This window comes from Homarus americanus, unplaced genomic scaffold (assembly GCF_018991925.1).
Source record: "Homarus americanus isolate GMGI-L3 unplaced genomic scaffold, GMGI_Hamer_2.0 scaffold13581, whole genome shotgun sequence".
In the NCBI taxonomy this organism is placed as follows: domain Eukaryota; kingdom Metazoa; phylum Arthropoda; class Malacostraca; order Decapoda; family Nephropidae; genus Homarus; species Homarus americanus.
Window position 1 is genome coordinate 210,766 of NW_024750713.1, and position 18,395 is coordinate 229,160.

At 47.3% G+C, this 18,395-nt stretch overlaps 1 protein-coding gene across 11 annotated transcripts in view; it reads left to right on the forward strand.

The window, feature by feature from the left end:
- LOC121854164 (mitogen-activated protein kinase-binding protein 1-like) overlaps positions 1–18,395 on the forward strand; it is a 150,782-nt gene that overhangs the window by 37,199 nt on the left and 95,188 nt on the right. The window contains exon 1 of one of the 11 annotated variants that reach the window (XM_042348617.1): positions 14,746–14,841. The exons of the other annotated variants lie outside the window; for them this stretch is intronic. The gene's annotated coding sequence lies outside the window, so the exon portion shown is untranslated. Of the gene's footprint in view, positions 1–14,745; positions 14,842–18,395 lie in introns of those variants that run through there. 11 annotated transcript variants of the gene reach the window in all.

The window sequence follows — 18,395 nt, forward strand, 5'->3', positions numbered from 1 at the left end:
ATCTAACCGTACGCTATAGTAGTACGTAATGTTGTTCGGATTTGCTCTTGAAAATGTCCCTTCCACCTCAGGCATATAAAGGACTACTGTGTGTGTGTGTGTGTGTGTGTGTTTTGCCTCTATCCTGGTTTTGTTATTAGTTATGTCGTTTTTTTTTAAGTGTGATTTAGTTGTTTTTTCGTGTTCTGGTGAGAGGTTTTGTGCCGGCGTTCAGAGACACAATCGTAAAGATACTTTTTGGGAGTAAATTACGTAAATCTAAATCCAATTGCTCCTTGAACTTCTGTGGTATATCGATTGGGCTTTGTTGTACAGTCTGGAGTGTGTCCCTGACTTTGTTGAACTGAATGATTCAATGCTCTATCGTCTTCTCTTTTGTATTCTCTCTCTCTCTCTCTCTCTCTCTCTCTCTCTCTCTCTCTCGTGTGTGTGGCGGGAAGTGGCGTGATGTCAGGCACGGACGGGTGGGAGGCGGTAACCAGGACGTCCGCAGTTGAGTGTTGTGGCTGGAGGCTTCTGTTGTTGTGTCCTCCCTCTCACTACCTAGTACCTCCCTGTGTTGCCTTACCTCTACAGTGTCATATTGTATTACCTCATTACCTGGAGGTTGATATTAGCGTTGTTATACGGAAGACTTGTCACTGTTCCTCTAGTGATGGTTAGTCTTTCACTGTTAAAAGGCATTATTATATTACCCGTATAATTATTTTGTCAAGAGTAAACACTGTAAATATTCATAGTCAGGAGATAGTTTTTAAAGAGTTTACTAACATTCGACTCCTCAGTTTAATATTTACTAAAAGACGTTTATATTTGGATAAGAAAACAGGGACTGATGAGGAGACTAGTTGTATAGATGTTGCTGACTGGCTGGCTGGCAGGACACGAACCATCAGTGAGTCAGTTACACACCCCATTATACTCTCATTGTCGTGTTTTCCTTCCTGGGGTAGTGAGCTGTGCCCTTCCCCACCCCTTCCCCCCTCACCTCACCCCACCTCAACCCACCCCATCCACTCCCCACCCCACCTTCCCCTCCCCACCTTCCCCTCCACCTCACCCGGAAGTATTTTTTTTCCTAGTGAGGTAGACGTGGCTGTGCTGTATTGTTTCGTGGCCGTGACTGGGAACAAAAAATAGCTATAATGTTGAACGTTTTCGTGTGTGATCTGTGATGGCATTGGATACACGTTGGCTCTGGTCTGTGTTGTTAAACCCTTTGATGACGATGATTTAAACCTTTAACGACGATGATTTAAACCTTTAACGACTGTAATTTTAGGGCGATTTGTTATACAGTTTTCCCGAAACAACGGTATTACCCCCATCCCCTCTACCCCGCCTCCCTCCCTCCCTCCCTCCCTCCAACTCGTTCTATTGCCGTATAGAGACTTAAGACTCCACTAACCGTATTTAATCTGTTTTACTCCTCCTGATCCTACACGGGAGGGCGGTTGATACGGAACACGAGCCGCCACCACCGGAATACCTTACACCCGCTGGCTTGTAGGAATGAATCCATCTAGTTTGTTCAATAGCCAGACATGACGTGACGCCTTGGCTTGACGAGTGTTTGTTTGAGAGTGGAGTGTGCCTGTGAGTGATGTCTTGCCTGTGGTTCAAGAGATAAAGATATAGCCTTTCCTGATGAACCACCTGCCCAGCTTATTTCATCGACAAATTATCTACCCCAGCTTATTTTACCTCAAAATTATCCACCCCAGCTTATTTTACTTAAAGAATGTTCATCCCAGTGTGTGTGTGTGTGTGTGTGTGTGTGTGTGTGTGTGTGTGTGTGTGTTGTTAAAAATCACAAGTTTTGGTTGGTCGGATCACTGGCAAAAAGGTGTCATCGGTTGTTGGTGAGAAGAAAACAGGAAAAACCTCTTGTTGTGAGAAGCGTGACGGTGAGGCTCTTTCCTGGACACACGGGTAGGGAGGCGACAGGCACGAGTTACCTTGTGGGTGTTTTCATGGTGAGTTGTGATCATACTGGTGAAGCTTCCGTGAGGTGAGGCGGTGCACAGGTCAAGGTAGTGGTGATTTATCTTGTGGGAGTCAGCAGTCGTCTTACCTCCGTCTGGGCTAATGAGAAAAGGTAAAAATGGTGTGTGTAGTCCAATGGTTCACTCTGACAGGTGTATGTGGTGGTGTTTAATCATTTGGCATCTGGAGGTTTCCCTAAGCTGAATAAAATCACCTAACCTAACCAAAATAGAGTAATAAGTGAGACAGTGAAAGGATTACTATTGACATCATCTTGGACGAACACACCCTGGAACATACACGACCTGAGGTGGTATGATAGTCTTATGAGGTGAACGATGTTAGGGTAGTAGTTTTGGACAGCCAATTAAAGCTATTTACAGGTTATGTACAACATCACCAGAGCTGCATTGCAACCATGTCAGTATGAGCTATTTTTAAGCCACGTTTATTAATACAGGCGTTAACAGCCAGCCAGGTGTGTGGGGACGATAGATACACATGTGACAACACAGGTTACAAACATTCACAGGTCGGGGACGTAGTGGCCAGTTCTAAACACATCTAGGATTGATTCTGTAAAGGATTTGAGAGTTATAAATTTTTTTAACTGTTACTGGGAATGAGAAGACTTGCTTGGTATCCTCACTAAGTCAAGGCAGTGGAAGTGGCGACACAGTTCACCCAAAAGCGACAGTAAGAGGGTTAATTTTTATTCCCAGTTAGGAGCATTAGTTTAAACATGTGGTGTGACGAGAATTCCGCTCCCTGGGACTCATCCACCATATGAGATAAGGTGACTGAGGCATATGAAGTGTTTATACGTGATACACTGAGACCATCTGTACCCATGACTAGTGTTGTTACAGCCCAGGAGGAGGGAGGAGGGGGGGGAAGAAGAGGATGAGGGGAAGAAAGAGGAGGAGGGGGAAAGAAGAGGAGGAGGAGGAGGAAAAGAGGATGAGGGGAAGAGAAGAGGATGAGAGGAGGGGGAAGAAGAGGATGAGGGGAGGAGGGGGAAGAAGAGGATGAGGGGGGGAAGAGAGTAATGGTCCCAGCTGGTGCACTACGTCGTTACCTGATCAAGGTCTGGTTAACCTGTCCACCCTCACACACTCAGCTGGCTACACGCTTGTCACTCCTAGGTTAGCTGAACAAGAGACGCCTAATAGTGAACACTTACCAGGTGACTCACACGTGTTCACCACCACACCTTATTTTGTCATTATTAATTATATATACGTATGTGGTCATGGTGTTGGCGGGCGAATAGTGTTTTTGTTTTGTGTTTTATTTTTTTATTTGATTTCTATCGCGGATTTTGGGCCATGAGTTTTAGAATTGTTTTATGTTTGTCAATACTTTATCCAATACAAGGTCGAGCCATTAGCATTAACCTGCCTCTTATTATGTTCAATTTAAGTGTTGAGTCAAAGGTAAGTTTATATCTATAGTTAATCACCCGCCGACCTTTCATTCTCTCTTGTACTGTTGGGTTATTAGGGTTGTGTTCCTTCATGTTATAATAAGTTTAATTATATAAATGGTTCTGTTATTTAGAGGCCCAGGGTGGTGGTGGAGGCCCTGTGTAGTGGCTGTGTGGTAAAGGTGGGGTTGAGTGGGGTGTGGTGTAGTGAGTGGGGTGTGGTGTAGTGAGGGGTGTGGTGTAGTGAGTGGGGTGTGGTGTAGTGAGTGGGGCTGGGTGTGGTGTAGTGAGTGGGGTGTGGCGTAGTGAGTGGGGCTGGGTGTGGTATGGTGGTGGGTGTGGTGTGAGTGGGTGGGGTGTGGTGTGGTGGTGGGGTGTGGTGTAGTGAGTGGGGCTGGGTGTGGTGTAGTGAGTGGTGTGGTGCCAGGGGAAGGGGACAGCCCTCTCCGCTTCCCTCATGATTAGTCAAGTAGAAAGTTCGCCGCCACCGTCATCGTCTCCTGGAGGAGGTGGAGAAGACAACCAAAGAAGTGTGGAAGGAGGAAGAGAGAGAGGAGGAGGTGGAGAAAAAAGGAAGAGGGATAGGAGGAGAAGGAAGAGTGGGGAGTTAAGCTGTATGAGAGAGGGAAGGGGAGGAGTAATTAAACACCGAGGGGAGTGAATAAAGGGTGACTGAAAGCCCAGGGGAGAAAAGGGGAGGGGAGACGTGTATTCTGAAGGGGAGGAGGAGGGAAGTGTATATATCCCCAGGGGAGGGAAGGTAGGGGATGAATAGGGTACCTGAGGGAGGGGAGGGGAGGGGGTAAGGACCTAAAGGAGAAGGGAGGGAGGGAGGGAAGGGAGATATAAAAGATGCAGGAGGGAGGTGTAGGTGGGGGGAGGGGCAAGAGGGTGGTAGGGAGTGTATTGCCAGCGGGGGGTATAATGCGCACACACACACACACACACACACACACACACACACAAACTAAACAAATCTTCATTAATGAGTATTACCTTGAGTCATGTTAGAGGTGAAGTGAGGACATGTGTCTGTATGTTTGAGGCGGTGTGTCTGTCTGGCGAGTGGACGCCTCACTGCCCAGGGGAGCATCACCCTTACGCTAGTCTAAGAGAAACTCAACTGCTGTGTCATCTTCACTACCACTGTATGACTTTTTGTGTCTTTACAGCACACGGGTGTCTGGTACTATGTTAGGAGAGTCGTGACCGAGCGCCATTATCCTAAATTAAATGTGAAGTTGAAAAAAGTCCGACTGTTTCTTATTTTCTGTGATTTATCTCTTAGTATTTATAGTGACCTTTAATTCAAACGGTATATTTTGTTTTAATTACCGCCAAGTTGATACGTGTTACTGTATAGATCTGTGCAATGATTCTAATACTCGAGGTTAAGACTGAGTCGGGCAAGGTCATGTGTTTTCGTTGACAAGGTCGCTTAACTTGATTAAAAACATGGTGCGTGTGTATCAAGGCTCAGGGGTGCGACACAGCTGGGTGGTGGTGGGTGGGTGAGCGGGAGTCGACGACCCTCGCTCGCTGACCCACATCCTCATTCCTCTCCTCTAACACAATGTCGAGGGTAGTAAAGCTAAGAAGGGAGGTAATAAGACCTGTAGGTTACCAGCTATACGACTGAGGGAAACCCGAGTGGGTGGCGAGGATAGGAGGGTGTTAGAGCCTGGATGGGAGGGAGGTGCTAGAGCGCTGGGAATGACATCACCATCACCACCATTACGGTAAGAGGCATGAGGTTGACGTCTCTGGGTGGTGAGGCAGGAGGGAGAGGAGGTTACCACTATAAGTCGGGATGGTGAGACAAGGGATAGTGTCTCAAGTGAGGTGTACATGACCGTAGGCAGGATGAGGCTGAGGCAGGAATGACTGGGCCGTGCACCTCCTGGATGATGTTTGGGTGAAGTATCGATCTTGTTATTGTTGTGAGTATCCCATTAAGGTATAGTCTAGCGGTCGTCCTCCTCCAGATCATACATACATACATACAAACACAAATCCCAAGTGAGTGTAAAAAAAAGGTTCGGTGGAAGGATAATAGGAGGATGGAAGTGAATAATAGGAGTAGAAATAGGCGCCGTGGCTCAACACACTACGCCTGGTTGCTAGTGACAGATCCCCAGCAGCACGACCCACACAGCACACTAACGTTGGTTTATTTATAAACATCTCTCTCCAGGCGTGTGTAGTTGACCTCCTTGGTAAATGTCACTCGTCACCCCTCTAGTGATCGATCAGTGCCGTGTGATGGTAGAAGATGCGCACATGTCGGTGCTTTGGCTGGATCAATATGCCATTTGGACACTGCGATCGAAACCAGGCCACGGTACATGTATGGTAAGTGACGTGTAATAATAATAATAATAATAATAATAATAATAATAATAATATTAATAATAAACGGTTTATTAAGAGTTGCAGCCGGTGGCTGAAAATATACACTTACATTTGATTTAGACATAATGATATAATATGCATTGAATACATTTACAGGGCTGTACAGTACATAAATCAGGAGTTGTTTATTATTTTAACAATAGATGGGATGGTGCTGTTCTTATATCTATCGGTGCGGGCTCTTATGGGCTGAATTTTGTTGTAGTGGCGGACTGCGCGAGTTGGGTGGAGGCAGGAGGTGGCGAGGGTGGTGCAGTAGTCCACGGCCAAACCTTTCCAGTGCTTGGTGGTGGAGGTCACTGAGGGATGGCATTTCCAGGGTGGAGAGAGCGTTGGTGTAGCCGGAGTATTCTGCGCCGAGCATGATTCTGCAGGCCCTTTTCTGTACCTTCTCTAGCTGACGTTGGGTGGAGTTGAGAGAACACGACCAGGCTGGTGACGCATACGTTAGTTTGGGGAGAATAAAGGCGTTGTAGATGGTCCTCAGCTCTGGCGTGGGTGTCCCAAGTGATCTAAGTCTTCGTAGCATGTAGAGACGGTACGAGGCTGCCTTGACTGTGTTATTTACATGTGTGTGTGTGCTGCTGCTGCCGCTGCCGCCGCCGCCGCCGCTCACTAGTCTTATGAAGCAAGATAACCACACACCGACCTGGCAGGTGAGGGGGGAGAGGAGGGGAGGCACTAAGGTCATCATTTACATTATTCATTGTAACTTGGAACCTTCATCATTTATTCCATAATTAATAAATATATAGTTAATAATACCTATTGTGAAGAAAAAAATATTATCAATAAAAATAAATAAATAAAATGAAGTTTGTTGACAGTAAAACTTGTTATGGTGGGCTGGTAACATGTTGGAGTGAGCGAGATGTTTTGCTGATGACTTCACCAGTTAGTGATGTCTGCCTGCCTCAGAGGTTGTCCCGGGCCAGGTGATAACGCTACACCTGGGGGGGGGGGTGTTGCAGGTGTTTATATATTATTCTTTATTTTTGTAACCTTTCTGATATAAATAGATTAAGAATGATTTAATGAGTATTTTTATATTTTAATCTCGGGTCACAGTGGGAGTTATAGGTTTGTATAGACGACCAACGACTCCTTGTTTGTTTATCATCTTTGTTTAGTGTGTGTGTGTGTGTGTGTGTGTGTGTGTGTGTGTGAACTCCCTCTTTAAGAAACAAAACAAAACACCATCTCCTCAGTCCAGTTTTTGATGTAACACCAAGTGCCTCTGTTATCTGTGTGTTCAACTCGGAGGTGTCCTTTGTGAGGCCTAATATGTAGGTGGGCCAGTGTGGTGTTGGGGAGTGGGTGGGTACAGGAGGTGGTGGGGAGGGGAGATGGGGTGCTGAGAGGGGGAGGGGAGCGGGGATGGTGTGCTAAGGGGAATAAGTGGGGATGGGGTGCTGAGAGGTGGAGAGTGGGAATGGGGTGCTAAGAGGGGAGGGAGTGGGAATGGGGTGCTGAGAGTGGAGGGAGTGGGAATGGGGTGCTGAGAGGGGAGGGAGTGGGAATGGTGTACCGAGAGGGATGGAGTGTGCTCAGTGAGACGTTTAGTATGAGTGTACTGGGGGTGAGGAAGTGGGGGGGGGGATGGTGTCATGATGGTGTTGTGGTGACGGGGATTCCGAGGAAGAGGAGCCACATGGAAGGCAGCCAAAATACCTGTCGTTAATTAGTGGCGTACCTGTCTCTACCTGTGTCCAGTCTCTCTCTCTCTCTCTCTCTCTCTCTCTCTTTCATTACCTGTCGTTTACTTAATAATATTACCCAAAGTATAAGTAATGGAAGGCTCTATTACTTTCCTGGTGGCCCTGGCTATATATTTTACCCCTAATATGAGTATTTACTAATTAGCCTCGACACCTGAAGGCCACCTGGTGTGATTACATTGGCAATTATTTTATCATAGCCTTATTTTAACCGAGCTGGGATTATTTTATGACTTGTGGAGAGAAGCACTGATGTTTCCGTACTCAGGTGTGTTCAGGTGTACTCAGGTGTGTTCAGTTGTACTCCGGTGTGTTCAGGTGTACTCCGGTGTGTTGTGTATACCCAGACGAGGGCGGGGGGGGGGCCGTCTCACCTTGAATAAGCCCCCCACACGTTGAGTTTTATGGGCGGGATTATACGCATGCAAATTACTGGAGGTGATGGATGGTGGTGGCAGTGGTTTTGGTGATGGTGGTGGTGTTGTTAGTGATGGTGATGATAGTGGTGGTGTTAGTGATGGTGATGATAGTGGAAGTATTTACAGTGACAGACAAAAGTGTGTGGGGGGGTGGGATGCATTACGGCCAGCCTTGGTTTTACGTGGTGGGATGGTCGCCACCACCTGTTGTTGTGTATCATTAAATAAAGGAATAAACAGCCCGTGTGTGTGGTGGTGAGGGAGGCGGCGTCGGTGGGGTAAGGTGTATACTGAAGAGGTGTTCGTCCCCGGGGTGCGTGATGGGAGTAATAAACTGTGCTTGTAGAAGGTGTTATCCTTGCCACTCCTTTCCCTTTTACCCCTCCCAGTAGCAGGCCATCACGTGTTACCATCTGCTTTCTTCCCTCCCTTCTTCCTTCCGTTTTCTCCCCTCCTCTTTATGTACCTCTCCCTCCTTTCCCTCGTCTTTCCCCCTTCCTCCTTCTTTCATCCTTCCTTCCTCTTGCATCCCCCTTCTTACCACCTTCTCGCCTCCCTCCTTCCCCACCTCCCTCCTTCCCCTCCCCTCCTTCCTACCTCCCTCCTCCCCTACCTCCTCCTTCCCTACCTCCCTCCTTCCCTACCTCCCTCCTTCCCTACCTCCCTCCTTCCCTACCTCCCTCCTTCCCTACCTCCCTCCTTCCCCACCTCCCTCCTTCCCCTCCCTCTCTCTCTCAGCAGGTGTCATGCATCACCCCTCCTGCCACCTATACCTCACCTGGGCGTGTGATGTCATATATCTTTTTTCGCTCCTTGGGTCCTCTTCTCTTCCTCTTCATCCACCCCCTCTCTCCTCTTGCTCCTCCTTCCCCTCCTCCTCCCCATCTCGGAATGAGTTATTACACCAGCTCCTCCTTTCAGCTTTATTTTTCCTTTCCTATTTCACCTGGAGATGAGATAATAAGAATAGGGGGGTGGAGGGAAGGATGACTGAGGGGAGACGGTAGGGTTGTCGAAGGAGACAATTTAGTTCCCTGGTATGTGGGGGGTCTCGTCACCTGCCATATAGTGTTCATGTTGGTGCTGTTTATGTATAGCGTCCCCCCACCTGCTTTGTTTACATTGTTTATTACAGGTGTTCCTCCCTCCTGTCTCGGGCGTTTATGTTCCATCTTGGCGAGGTACGTGTCGGGCTTAAAACATTAGTGAGTGACTACATATTAGGAAGAGCTACTTACTTGTACACTAATGGAAATTTATGGTTAATTATAAATCTCATTATTTATGATTCATTGTCCAATAAAAGTTTCAGAGATTATTATTATTATTGTAACAACGGGCAATGTAATTATACGGTATATGTATTATTGAGGACTTGTCTCAACACCAAATGGTATTTATTGTTCAAGGTACAGAGTGTTTTAGGAGGAGTCTTGGGTATGTTGTTGTGGGCGTGTTGATAAATGTGTCAGTGGCGGCAGTCAGGGTGGGGGGTGTCTACGGCGGCGTCGGCGTCAGAGAGGTGTTGTGCAAGGTGCAGGTGGGTGAAGGTCGCCGCTCCATGCTCACCTGTCCACCATCAACACCTGCCCGCCGCTATATCACTAGCTATACCTTCACCTGTACCTGGGCCGACCTTAATGATATTTTACTGCAGGTGGGCAGAGGTAGAGGACCAAGCCGCCACCAGCTAACACCAACACTTACCTGTCAATAGGTATGATGGGGGCGTAACACCTGGGAGGTTCCTCTGTCTCAGGCTGGGGCGGACAGGTGAAGGTCAATTTTGATCATTTTCTAGATAATTCTACATCATTTTTAGATACATTCCCAAAGCTCAGGTGCGTAGACCACCTGACCAAGTTCCACGATTATGTTTTTTTTTATTTTCTTCTGAAGTGTGAGGGAATGAACCATTTTATAAAAGATTTTATCCCATGTGTTTCAACCTTGATTCAGCCTTTTTCTTTTTTTCTAATTAGGCCATTAATTATTTTTTTTATCAACTCTCATTGGTGTGTAGGTTGTGGGGAACCTTCATATTGAACCATCACTTTCATCCACCAGCGCAGTTCCTGAAATTTTACATTCACTGGTACCTGACTGCCAGCCTGCTTCAGTCTTCCCACGCCCTTACCTGACTGCCAGCCTGCTACAGTCTTCCCACGCCCTTACCTGACTGCCAGCCTGCTACAGTCTTCCCACACCCTTACCTGACTGCCAGCCTGCTACAGTCTTCCCACGCCCTTACCTGACTGCCAGCCTGCTACAGTCTTCCCACGCCCTTACCTGACTGCCAGCCTGCTACAGTCTTCCCACCCTTACCTGACTGCCAGCTGCTACAGTCTTCCCACACCCTACCTGCTGCCTGCTACAGTCTTCTTCCCACCCTTACCTGACTGCCAGCCTGCTACAGTCTTCCCACGCCCTTACCTGACTGCCAGCCTGCTACAGTCTTCCCACGCCCTTACCTGACTGCCAGCCTGCTACAGTCTTCCCACGCCCTTACCTGACTGCCACTCCACTGCGTCACCTGCCCACGTTAAAGGACTCGCGACACTTTAGTGGGTGCCTGACCCTGGCCCACCCCGGGTCCTCCTGGTGGGTACACGCCCTCACGGCTAACACCTGGGCGACGACGAAGCAGGTGACCAGTACGGAGAGGGGGGGAGGGGGGAGTGCGAACCATGGACGGTGATGGTGATGGTGAGTGGGCTATGTTTGATCCGCAGCGCACATACACACACACACACACACACACACACTTGACACACATAACTCGACACTGTCCTTAACCGAGTCACTTAACCTTCCTACCGACCCACATGCTATACCTGTACAGCTGGCCTTGTGTTGATGTGTACACAGCCTATAGCACTAACCCAGCACGTACACACACTCTCTCTCTCTCTTTTCTTTCTTTATTCATTTTTGTCTGTTTCTCTCCTTATTTCTTTTTTCTTTTCCTATATCTTTCTATATCTGTCTATCTATCTATCTATCTATCTATCTATTTATGTATCTCACTCTCGACCCCTCCTCCCACCCTTCCATCCCCTTCGACCTTCTCCTTCACCTCCTCCTCCTCCTCTTAGTCAACAGCTGGGTGTCCTTGAGGGCCACCACCACCAAGGAAACACGCCCTCCCTCACCCCTCGCCCTTCCCCTACCTCCCCTCCCTCACTCCCCTACCTCACCTGTTGTTTCGTGTTCTCCGCCGCCCAGGGAAAACTCACCTGTCCTGTTGGGTGACGTCACTGGGCTGAAGCACCTTGTCTAAAAAAAATGTTATAAAAAATGATAAAAAAATGCAAGAAAAAATGTAGAATAAAAAGAAATAAAAGTAAAAGAAAAAAGAAAAAAAATATCTGACGTCAGGGGTAATACCAAGCTCCTTCAGTGTGTCGTAAAGAAGGAATGTGACCCACAAATGGAGGTGATAAGTCGTCATAGGTCACAGCATCAGGTGTGTGTGTGTGTGTGTAATATATTGTTGGTTTTTAAGTGTATTTGGGGTCTAAGTGAGTGCAGATGGTGAGGGATGGATAAGTGTGATAATAATAATTGTTGCTTCTCTTCTACCTTCACATGCTGGTTCTCCTCCTTCTCTTCCTCGTGCTGGTCCTCCTCCTCTTCCTGCTGCTGCTGCTTCTCCTCTTCCTGCTGCTCCTCCTGCTTCTTTCTCTCCCCCTCTCTTCCGTCTCTCTCTTCACCATCATGCCGTTGGCCCTGGTCACAGACAGGGTGCAGGTGAGAGTAAGGGTGACCCTGGACCTCTCTCTCAGCTTAGGTCATCAGTATTCGTGGTAAACCTTTCGGCGTATCCATCACCTCAGGGTCGAGCTATCACAACACCTAACCTAACCTCACCTTAACACAATCATTTATTACTCTCACCTGTGCTGTCATCTTTTAATTAGTACCTGCTATAGTTGTACACAGAGCCACGTGTATTATGAACGACATGTGTCAGCCTGTACGTGTGTCTGTCGTCATGAGTGTAAGCTGTGATGTCCAGTCCCGTGGCTAGAGAGAGACTTCTTTAAATACCTGTGGTTAAGTTAGGTTGGGGCGGTGAACCACTCGGTGTCTTGTCTGTGTAATTATAAAACCAAACGTCTTGTCTTGTAGGAAAGTGTGGCTGGCCCTCTCTCGCTTTTGTGTGTGTGTGTGTGTGTGTGCGCGCGCGCGTGTGTGTGGGTGGGTGTGTGGGAACTTTCGTGGGGGTTTGTTGACATGTTAGCCCAGACCGCGTGGTTGTTTGTTGATGGTGGACCAGCTGGGTTTTGTTTACCTACCCACCAGTCTTGATTCTTGGGTGTGTGTCATTGTAGTGGTGGGGGAGGGGGTATTGTTGATTGTGTTTTAAGCTGTTTTCGTTATTACTGAGGCTCGGTCAATTTTCTTTCTCCCTCCTCTTCATATTTCCTTTTCTGTTACTTCCTCAAGTTCCTCTTGTTATTTCTCTCCCTTTCTTTTTCTCTCTTCTTCTACCTCCTCTTCGGTTATTTGTCATTTCCTCCTTCTCTCTTTTTTCCCTTTCCTCTCTTCTTTCTCTCTTCTTTCCTTTCTTTTTTCTCTCTTCGTCCTCCTCCTTTAACCTTCTCTCTTCATCCTCCCCCACTACCTTCTCTTCCTCCTCTATCCCCCCGACCCTCCGCAGATGTGTTAGGTGAACTTGGATTCCTCTTATTGATTATAGAATTGTGGCGTCACCGATTATTACTGAGCGATGGCTGCGTCCTCAAGTCTGCCGAGTTAACCTGCTTTCTCGTGTGTGTGTGTGTGTGTGTGTGTGTGTGTGTTCTCCCGACGAAAGTGTAGTGTGCTGGCGAGACTTAGCTAGTTGTCTGTACTGCCTCACCCGCCTCCCTCGGCTGGTGATGAAGGAGGAGTTCGTGGCGTCGTGGTGCAACAGTTTCTCTCTAAATTACCACCACCACACCCTCTGCCCCCGCCTCCTCCTCCTCCTCCTTCAGCGTCGGCAGGCCTTACGGGTGGTGGGTGAGCAAAGTTCCAAGCAGATTGACTCACGCTATAGTGTATAATGTCTGGTTTCGTTAATGAGGTCTAGGTAGTTGTGTTATCAGCGTCTTAGGTTAGATAACGGAAGGTTGTATCCATAATGAGGCTTCATGGTAACGTAGTCTGGGCTGGTAACGTGGGGCTGAGCTAGTAACATAGTCTGGGCTAGTAACGTGGGGCTGAGCTAGTAACATAGTCTGGGCTAGTAACGTGGGACTAGGCTAGTAACGTGGCTGGGGGAAGTCACCACAAAAAGATGGGAGTCAGTAACGAGAGCCAAGGTGAGACGTAATTAGTAACTGAGGTGTTCCCTGCATCCGCTCCTGTCGCTGCTGCTGGAGGAACAACCCCAGAGAGTCGACCGAGGAAGTGTGTGTACAACAAGAGTAAACAAGACGACTGAGGGCGCCCGTGTGTGTGTGTGTGTGTGTGTGTGTGTTTTTGTTTTTGTTTGATAGTGCGCAGGCTCCCCCCCCCCTTTTCTTCTTCTGTTTTATTATCTCTCTTCTCTTGTAACTCTTCTTCTTCGCTGTATCAGTCTTCCCTTCCTGCATTCTTCCCTTTTGTTACGTCTTTCTTTCTTTTTTTTCCATTCTTTTGTATCTCTCACCCTCCCTTCCCATCCTCTCTTCCACGCCATCGTCTTCAATTGTAGTTCCACCCAAAATCTCTTCCGGGAACTTGGTGCGGCTTCAGGTTTATCCCCGGACCTTCTCACAGCAACAGACGGCCACCCGGTGTACCAATTTGTTATGGAATTACTTAAAACTTTGATACCTTGTAACCTCCCGCCGTGACAGTAAATACCACTCTAGGTGTAATGTAAGTATAAATTCCTCTCAAAGTTTTCCCCACATCAAGTCTAGTTCAAAAGTTGTTATGGGTTGAAGGTGTGTGTGTGTGTGTGTGTGTGTGTGTGTGTGTGGGAGGTGGGGGGTCAGGTCAAGGTCAATACAGCCCGCACTCATTTTGTCCTGATCTCACCTGAAGAATCTACCCCCCCCCCTCCCACGTCGTTGCCTTGGGGGAGAGGAAATTCTTCAAGTGAACCGAAAATAGTAAACTGGGGCTTTGTGGTTAGTGACTGACAGTGACGGGAGGATCGAGGTGCTGACTGACAGCCTGTGGTGAAGTAAGAGGATTGTTGTTTGGTGGTTCAAGTGGCCGTCCTTCTTCATGACTGTTTGGGTAAATAAAATCACCTGAAATCAAGTTAAATTGACAGTGATTTATAATGTAACTGTTGGTGGTGTGGAGTGTAGCCTGAGAGTTGGTCACGTGCATATGTCCTTATATGTCTGGCCTTCTATTACTCCAAGTTTGTGAATATTGTGATCATGTCTCGCGAGTCCGTATGTGTGTACTGAAGGTGTCAGGTTCATCATCAGCGAGGGATTGTCTTGGGTAATATTATTTTGTGTTGGCGGACGGACCGGGGGAGTGTGTGTGTGTGTGTTGGTGTTCCTGGATCAAGACGAGTTATTTTAACCGGAACCAGTTTCTGGCTCTATAAAAAAGAGCCTCAACAGATGAAGCTCCTTGAGCCTGTGTGACTCTGATCTTGCCAAATAAGGCGACGTTTTTAGATACTGCCGGTAAGCAGTTCACTTACGACACTCACCACAGTCACTCACGATAACCCTAAGTAAAACATTAGCGGGCTTATGGCGGGGGAGCTGAGGAGTTGTGGGTCGTCCACTTTCCCGTAAGAGTTGGGTTAGCGTCTCCCTCAGGCCCGCCCCCGTCAGTGTAGCCCGGCTCGCCGCACCGCCACCACCAACTAGCCGGGGTCCCCAGTGTGTGTTAACGGAAGACCCACCTGCTTGACCTCTCGCGTTTACCAGTGTTTGTTTCAGTGAGTGAACGCCGCTGCTGGTACACTGAACATGTTAGAAAGTGATATATTTTCGAGTGTGTTGCGGGAAATTCGGCTGCAGAGTTTTCCAGTGGTTGGCGTGAGCATCGTGTGGTGTTCCACTTTTCACGTGTGCATTTGGCGGCCGCTGCTCCCACAGCCACAGTCACTAAACTTGTTATCCATAATGTTATCGTCCCTATTGTTTGGTGCTGGGGTGTGTCATTTATACCTGTGATGTGACAGTGTAGTGGTGGGTTATCTTGGTGGAGGATTATTAGGATCAGTGCGTATTGTTTTAACTAAACTACACCAACAGTGTATTGTGTGTGTGTTTCCTGTGTCAAGTGTAATCAGCTGCTGTTTCCGCCAGTGTGTGTGGTGAAGAGGACGGGGTAGGAAGTAGGTGGTGGGCAGGGCAGGGCGGTGGGGAGAAGAAAGAGGTCAGGCCAGTAAATAGTGTTGTCTTGGCGTCTCGGTTACCTGACGGCGCCCTCTAGTGTGTCCACAGCCTCAGTCCTCCAGATTGGGGGCAATGTCACCAGGTGAAGACTGTAGTGGTGGGAATCTTGTTTAGTGTGTATATTCAAACGGGGTTTAAACTGAAATGATGTTTCCACCATACCGTAGTCACTATTGTTCCCACATGTGTAGTGCTTCGTTAGGGTTGAGTGCGTGGAGGGAACACCGCCTGGAAGACGAGAGTAACGGTGAGGAGGGTTGAGTAAGGGGGTACCTTCCTACCTGCCTCTTATGATGACAGCCACGGGTGATGGTCAGCCCTACGCCAATGTCCCCAGGCAACAGGTGATCATCTACCCTCCTCTCATAAGTTCAGATCACATTAAACAGTCAGACTTGGAGTCCTAACAGCAGTGTATGGTGGAGGCTCGGGAAGACGACATTGAGGTGAAGTGGCCTGGGGGTGGAGGCAGGCTGACCATCTGGGCTTGAGGTCACAAGGTGTTGGCCGCCAGGCATGACCCGCTCACCATCCGCTACCTGGTATTACATTACTTCTCTCGTGAGACGGAGGGGAGCTGACTGGCAGGTGAAGGGAGACAATTAAAACTAATTACTTGACAGTGAAATATAATCAGCACGATGACTTAGCACTGAAAGCAAGGTCTAAGTTCTATTATGTTTTTACGATAATATTTTGTACTAGTTAACTATTGTGTGACTGTAAGGTGAAGGTGAACAGGTTAAGTCACGTTCATGGGTAAGAGATCACACTTAAGGTAAACCGGATAATGAATGGAGTGTTGGGGGACGTGTGTTGACCCCCTTCACCCCCTGACCTCCCTCACCCATACTTTGTGCTGAAAGTCTCTCACAGTACTAATTACTTTCTGTGATTCTTATGTGTATAGTTATTAGTTGAGACGAGTTTAATGAGTCAATTCGAAGCTAAAAGATGTAGATTATTACACACGTACCTGGTAATTAAGGGACTAATATTGAACAGGTGTTAAGGGTTAATATCAGGTGTGCGTGACTGAGGGAGGGGCGGGACTGGGCCTTGTGTGTGGTGCTGGAACGTGACCCCTGGCTATTGTCTTGGTTGAAACATTATTATTTTTTTCCCTTCCTTTACCATCTGGAGAGACTAGTAGTGTTGACCTATATGGTGTTAAGGCAGGCAAGAGAGCACGTTACGTAGTGATCATGTTGGTGATGGCATTATTGTCTCGTGGTGGTTGTGTTGTTGAAAAGATCACTGTAAATTATAATGACTATGTGATTCTTGGGTGGTTGCGTGGTGTTGTTGTTTATGTACAGTGTGAACAAGAAGGTGTGTTTGTATGTTAATTAGTGTGTTTTAATGCGTGTGGAAGCCTTGGTAGTAACGGTGTATACATGTCACTCAAACGAAAACAACTCCTTTACGTGTACTGACCCGACTCACAGTGGCTCAAACACGTGTAGTAAGTGTTGTTTTTCCACCTCGCTAGTGTTTATACCAATACATCATAGCGGTTTAACATAACGTATACAACGAGATGGTAGTAATAACCCGTATTGTAAGTGGAGCGCGTCTTGTGTTTTCTTGGAATAATATTGGTGTGTTTTTAACTGCGTCTGGAGAGTTGAGTCTTAACCCACTCACTCGCTGTCTGACTGGTTTACTCATGTACTGACGGAGGCTAACTGCTATAGTAACCCACCAAGCACTAATGGAGGATAGGTTAGGTTTAGTCAGGGTTAGGTTAAGTTAGTTTTGTTTGAGCTAGATCAGGTTATGTGAACGTTAGGTTAAGTTAGGTCAGGTCAACGTTAGGTTAAGTTAGGTCAGGTCAACGTTAGGTTAGGTCAGGTCAACGTTAGGTTAGGTTAAGATAGGGTACTCCAGTGATAGGAATGCTTGATGGGGTGGTGGTGATGGGTTAGGTCAGGTCAGCGTTAGGTTAGGTTAAGATAGGGTACTCCAGTGATAGGAATGCTTGGTGGGGGGGGGGTGGTGATGGGTTAGGTTAAGTTATGGATAGACAAGTGTTAAGTTATCATCATCAGGTGGGGTAGAAAGTTGGCAGGGTAGTTGTTGCTCTCTCTCTCACTCCCGCCTCGTAATGGTATAATAACTCCACTTACCTCAAGATGGTCTACTTTCTGTTTATTAAGTATGTTGTCGGATCACCTGCTGAAGATTTAATACACTCCAGCTTGTTTGAGTGTGTCTGTGTGGGTTTGGATGTGTCTGTCTGAGTTTGAGTGTGTTTGCGTGAGTTTGGATGTGTCTGTCTGAGTTTGAGTGTGTTTGCGTGAGTTTGGATGTGTCAGTCTGATTTTGAGTGTGTTTGTGTGGGGCTGTGTGTGTTTGTATTAGTTTGAGAATGTGTTTGTGTGCGTTTGACCGTGTTTTAGTGTTTTTTTTTTGTGAGTTTGAGTGTTTGTTTTCCTCCACACGGCGTAACCTGCTGGCTGTGAAAGAAAACAAAGTCGTGAGAGAAATGAGACTTTATGTGGTTTATGCTGTGTTCCTTCCTTCCTTTCTTCCTTCTATCTTTTTTTTCTCTTTTCATTTCTTCATTCATCATTATTCCTTCCTCCGTTCTTTCTTTCCATCCTATTTTCTTAAGGGCAGAGTGACTTGTTGTCCTTCCTTCCTTCCTTCCTTCCTTCCTTCCTTCCTTCCTTCCTTCCTTCCTTCCTTCCTTCATTCTTTCATTCCTAACTATTTTTGGAAGGAAGAGTGAATTCCTATTGACGTATTGATAAAGTATGACTGACATATAACGTGTGTTTGTATATGTGTGTGTGTGTGTGTGTTTTATGTTTGTTTTAGAGAGAGGGAAGGGTGAAGATAGGAAGGAGAGAGAGAGGAGGAAGGAAGGAGAGATAGAGAGAGAGAGAGGAGGAAGGAAGAGATAGACATTGCTAGTGAGACAACAGTTCCACACACACACACACACACACACACACACACACACACACACACACTTGTTGCAGTCATTGCTGAGTCACAGGTGCTAGATGTGGGAGGCTGTGCTATGAAGAGGGAAGGAGTCGTGGGGGTGGGAGGCTGTGCTGTAAGGGGGGAGGTGGGGGGGGTG